Genomic DNA, 6000 nt, shown 5'->3' on the forward strand with positions numbered 1-6000 from the left:
AACCAATGGGGCACAGCAAGGAGGAGAGATGTGGGGAGACGGTTGGCGCAAGTGTTCCAAAAACACTGAATTCTTTGGAAGATTTTGCTCTGTCAAACGTTTGCGCAGACAAATGAGGCTCCTCAACTTCAACCCTGACGATCAGAAGGCCCGACTGCTTGAAGCTGGCCAATGGATCTCTTCCCACTTGAGAGCTTTTGCCCCTGCTGTACACGACGACTGTCAACAAATTCTCACCATCAATCAATATCCTTTGATGAATCATACAGAGTACGGTGAACCTTACACATCCTCCGACTTCGCCTCTTTTCTCACTTTCACAATGTACGACTTCTTTAATCTTCCCCACAATGACAACGACGTCAATGACTGGACCCTTGTAGGTTGGATTCCGATCTTCAACCCACAAAACTCTTCAAATCCTCAAATCTTGGCAGATGAGCATTTTGATATGGTAGATGGACAGTTTTCCTTTTGTGATTTCCAGGTTTGCTTAGATCTGAACAAGACATTGGGTGTTACCCTTTGTGTGTTCAGATCCAAAGAATATCGCCATCAAACTCTCCCTGGTTTTTCCCCTTCTGGAAACTATACTCGAATCGGTTTCTCTTGTCAGATTAACGAAAGGATGGCCAGCGCAGTCACTGACTACATTCAGGGTCACTATAAAAAGATGTTGGAGATTGGTGGTCTCCAAAATCAGGTGGAGAAAGCCAATGCCCCCAAGAAAACCAAGACCTAGTTATATATAGCCTTTTATTATGTTTTGCCTGACTTGTTACACTCAGCTCTTCCTCCCAATCTCTTTCATCAGTTTCCTTCATAATTCATCTTGGTCATTGGTTTATTAACCCCAAGCCGACAGATTCTGCAACATAGATGGATGGAATACATTTTAAATATGCCTATCTCAATATAAAATCTCATGTTGTGGTACATTTTGAGTGAGAAATATAAACGCTGTACATACCTCCCTAGTTTTCTCAATGCATTCATATCACAAGGCATGTCTACTAGTTCTTCATGGGATGCAAAGACAACCCCCTAGAGTTACACTAGCATAACACCAGTGGGTTAAATCAACATGAAACTTACCACTTGGCAAGCATATTTGCAAATTTACAATCGTGTGCACCAAATGCCCTTGCCCCCCACTGGTACACTTCATGACCAGTGATGATTCAGTAAAATCTAAAAAAAACTGATTGCAAGAACAAAGGCCCACTTAGCAGGGATTTTCCGGCGAATACTGACGCAACCAGAAATCGCAGGGTCTTTAGTCCATTGCAAGATCAATAGTACCCATGCTTCATTTTAATCAAGGTCTTTGTACACCCTTTATTAAATTTTGATCAGCCAGTTCTTAAATGAATTCCTCAGTTGGAAAAAAATCAGCTCTAGCAATTTCATGATGTGAAATCTTATGTGGCTCAAAATATCATAGAATCTTCATTTCATCCTGGAGTATTTCCTTTGAATCACCAAATTTGAAGTTTGGCACCACTAGCAGTCTCTTGAAGGTTTGGTGATAGCATGGCACGGGGTTGTGTGTTTGGATGGCATTTCATATGTACAAGACACTTGTTTTGAACAAAAGTAAAGCCATAGCTCTAACAGAGGCTGTTATTCAACAAATCTTTTGGCTTGAGTTATACATTGGTTATGGCCAAGTTGCATTGCTGGTGTATTGCTGTCTTACTGCTGGGTAACACATGGGTTCCAGCTGAGTTATGGATACTTCATATGTAGTTGTATATCATTTCATGTTTAATTATACATATGATGTAGTAGACATCATGCTGAGTTGCCAAAAAAATTCATGGTGAGGCACTCCCTGGGGAGTGCCCCCAAAGCTCCCCTGGTGCAACATCATCATCATCTTGGATAACATAAGGCTGGTTTACCACTGGATTCTGCATATCAGTGTCTAAGGTATCTTGATGAGTGTTTTCCCAATCCATATGTGATGGCCCATGAGCTGGCTGCTGCTGTTCTAATTGAACCGTATACACTGAATGATGCCTGACTGCATTCAAGTGTGAAGCTGACCTCAAGTGCTCTGTGACATGAGCCATTGTGCGGCCTTGGCAGTAAACACATTGGTAACGAGAGTTGCCAAAAGCATCTACACTCCTTGTGAAACCTGCCAATTCAAAGTATTAAATCAGCACCAACATACTCCAAAATGACCATCAAGACTGACCAGGTAATTCCGCCATTTGATGACAGTCACAGACACAGGTTAAAATAATTAATATGGCCCAGTTATTTAGTCAAGATAAACCAATAAAATTTTGTCTAAATTTGTTATGAATTGGTTATGGAGTGAATGTATGAATTTTCCTTGGTCTCAAAGTGACAACAATTAACAAAATCCAAACAATTATTGTATGGGGTTTTGGGCCCATAAAATAATTGGGTTTGTTATTTTATTTGAATGGGAAACAAATAAATGCTATAATTAATTGTATTAATAATAAAAAATCCAATCAGTGAGGAGCCTGTTGACGATTGGTGGCATGAAGTGAGTGCTGGGTGAGTGCGTTGAAGGCCCGGGTGGAATTGACTGAACCGAAGATCAGTCGAGTCCACGGGGAAAGAGCGACGGTGTGGGATCCGTGGATATGATCGGGATCCGTCCAGCGTCGCATCCACGGATCAATGAACTACATATTGTGAGACACAATCAGAGATTTTCACCCGGCCACTCCCCCCAGCACGATCAGTTGTCTCCACCCTGGCCCAATCAAACCTCTCGAGATCATGTCTGATCAGAAATCACCACCGCTCCAACCAAACATGCACCACGATATAAACGGCTCGTTCTGGCACCTTCTTGCTCAGCTATCCCCTCAGCCCCATCACATCTACCTTCATCCAAACGACTGTACTCACCTGAATCCCTCCGAACCATTCCGATATCGCAATATCATGTCTGCCAGCCCCGCCAAACGATTTGTGCCCCGGTTTGCACCTCAATCAACCGCAGGTAGGCTATACTCCACATTTCCTCAACACCTGTAACATCGGTCATGGGCCTTATACTAATCCTATTATATGACTTCCTTCCAGGTCCTGTCCGCCGATCTCAAACAATTAGTTCAGTCCAAGGGGCTGCAGCCCCGTACCCAGCCAACCAACCCAATCAACCCGCGGAACGCTCTGTCCCAGATGCAGCCTCCGCTGAATTGAACCGCGGCAATGGCTCTGCAGAGGTGGCCAACGGACCAGATCGAGCCACTGTGGCTTCCAAAGCAGCCAATCGGGCTGGAGACCCAGCTCCCGAACCAACTTGCCCCGAGATGTCGATCCATCCTGACTTGGAAGGAGTGGCAGCGGCCCAACTTGCCCAAGCATCCGGCTCGCCTCAAATCGAGGATCGATCCAGCAACTCCGGTGATATTAATCCTGCTCTTACTGACGAAGAGCAAGAAGAGCCTGCAACCCCCTTGCGAGTGTTACCTCCGGCGCCACCTCCCGCACATGTGGGAGAGGATGCTGCCACCATTCAACAACTTGGCCAGTACCTCCGACTCCCAGAAATCCAAATAGAAAATATTCAACGCACGGCGACGGTGAGTACTAATTATCAGGAAATCAGCTTCTGCCAGCGAACTAACAGCCTACTTTCCAGCTTGTTGGGAAAGATCATTGGCTCGCTACGCTGATGTATCTTGAATGGATACGATACCGCCTTGAGCAGACCGGATCCATCGGCCCCACCGAGGTAGGACCAATACCTCAAGTTTCCAGGCGCTTTGCATTTCACCCAGATGTCCGAGTAAGTGTCTCTTTCCTCGATGATTTCGGGACACTTGCATTACTGAAACCAAATCATGACAGGATTTCATTCGCATCAAGATTCAAGAAAACCTCATTATGTCAGATCTCCAGGCCTACGGTCGAACGGTCACCGTGGCCAACCGCGCACTGATCCCGAGAACTCCGCTGGTGTTGGTCAAGGTAAGAGAGTTTCTATCTGACTACATACAAACGGAAATTGGTAATAACGGCCCTTACTCCAGGCCAGTATTGATGCAATGACCGCCGAATGGAAGGCACAGTACATGCCCCCTGGTTACCTTGTCCCGGAAAATGAAGCAATCACACGAGTCCGCAACCTAATCCGAGAGCTTCTGAAGTATGAAAAGAGCGCGCTGGCCAAGTTGGTGAGTCGAATTGAAACTGATCTTCCGCGAGAACTGGAGATTGATGACTCACAATTTAATCTTTAGATTTTGACTGGAGCAAGGCCAGGTTGTTGGGCAAATCCAGAGCCAATCCCCAGGATTGATGATCTCACAGTCAAGGTAAGTAAAATAATGAATGTAGTATTTCAAGTCACTGATGCATGTATCAACAGGTTTTACGCTCATTGTCACCGCAGCACGAACTGATGACTCGGGCCGACATACTTAACGGTCTCCAACCGAGCATGAGAATCCGGATGGCATACCTTTGCCTCCACATGTATGTTCAGCGCCAGGCCGATCGAACCACCACCCAGCCTCACTCACCTTGGGAGGCGATTGATCAACACATGGAAGCCTTGCGATCCAAGCCGGCCGACTACAAAGTAGCGTAAGTGACCGGCCTTTTTTTTATATCTTTGAATGAGGTCTGCTGACCCTTTAATAATCAGTTTTGCCCGTCTAGTGATCAGTTACGATGCCCACTTATTTGATGGTACAGCTACTGCGGCTGACATCTCCGGCGTGGCGGTCACGCTCCCGTCTGACGACGAGGTGCATGAGATGATGCTCAGCAGACGCCAAGCGCCGCCGACCGCCAATGAGGAAGATGTCGCTCCAGGTTCGATATTCTGAAGATTACTCCCTTAAAGTAGGAATGATAAGTTCTGTCGATCTCTCATATTTTTACTATTTGTATTCCCTGTCTGTTCCTCCTCCTCTTCCTCCATTTATCATATTTCCGCGATTCCTCTGTCCCCTTTTCTGTCATGATTTTCTCCTGTCTCCCCTCCCAAGAGTGTGCAATGTATGGCTACCCCGGCGGCGCCACTAGTCCCTATATCCGATCCAACGGTTAAAACCCGGTCTGAGCAACCTGACCTCCATGGGAGGATACGACGGAAGCAACCATCTGTTGTGGGTTGCACCAAGGGCCCACGTGGAGCCGATCTCCAGTCAGAAGACGGGGCATCCACGGCCCCTATAGTGTTGTTTGTAAGACGAGGGGACCTCGCTGCCTCCAATGCCCGGGGCTTGTGTGGGATCCACGAGATGATCCCGTGGATACCACCCCGGATCATCTTAGTGGTGAGCACGTGGGCGTGTGGACTGACAGCCGCTGGTCCGCCCCCCGCGAGGGGCAGCCGTGGATTCCTCATCATTTCCGAGTCAGTCCCGCGTGGAGGTACTCCCCGGGTGTAGGATTCATGTTGCGGTTTTGATAACTGCGCAAGTGCTAACTTAACAAAGTCCCTCCCAATGCGGGAGGTTGGAGATCGGAGATCGGGTGGTGGAACGGGGGGTAGCTCATTTGGGTGGAGCTTAAGTTTGGGTGGTGGCGAAGCCACCCCTCCCGCAGGGAGGGACTTACGCCTAAAGCGACTGTTTGGGTGGCAGAGCACCCACCAAAAAAGGATGAAAATCCACACTTTGATTTTTCCAGCCTGCAGCTTCAATGTTGCCCCCCCCATTGTCGGGACTTAAGCAGCTATACACGTCATTGAATTTTTAAGCTACCCAGCTCATCGCAATAGCATCAGGGTTCCTTCCAAACAATTTTCAAAGAAATTACGAGCTCTGGGCCGGCTGAGCGTATGTGTATAATCTTCTTTTTTTTGTTTGGCCTTTTTCCTCTCTCTTTTTTTCGATCACACTCAATTAACACTCAACGGTCCCTCTCTCCAATCTCTCTTCTATTTTCCATACCCCTCGGATCGGACTATCCCATACCCGGACTCGGATCACACCATACAAATCACCTCCCTTTGTGAAACAACACTACCTCACAATTCATATCGGATCACCAGCG

The sequence above is a fragment of the Puccinia triticina genome, chromosome 12A (genome assembly GCF_026914185.1).
Source record: "Puccinia triticina chromosome 12A, complete sequence".
Lineage (NCBI taxonomy): Eukaryota > Fungi > Basidiomycota > Pucciniomycetes > Pucciniales > Pucciniaceae > Puccinia > Puccinia triticina.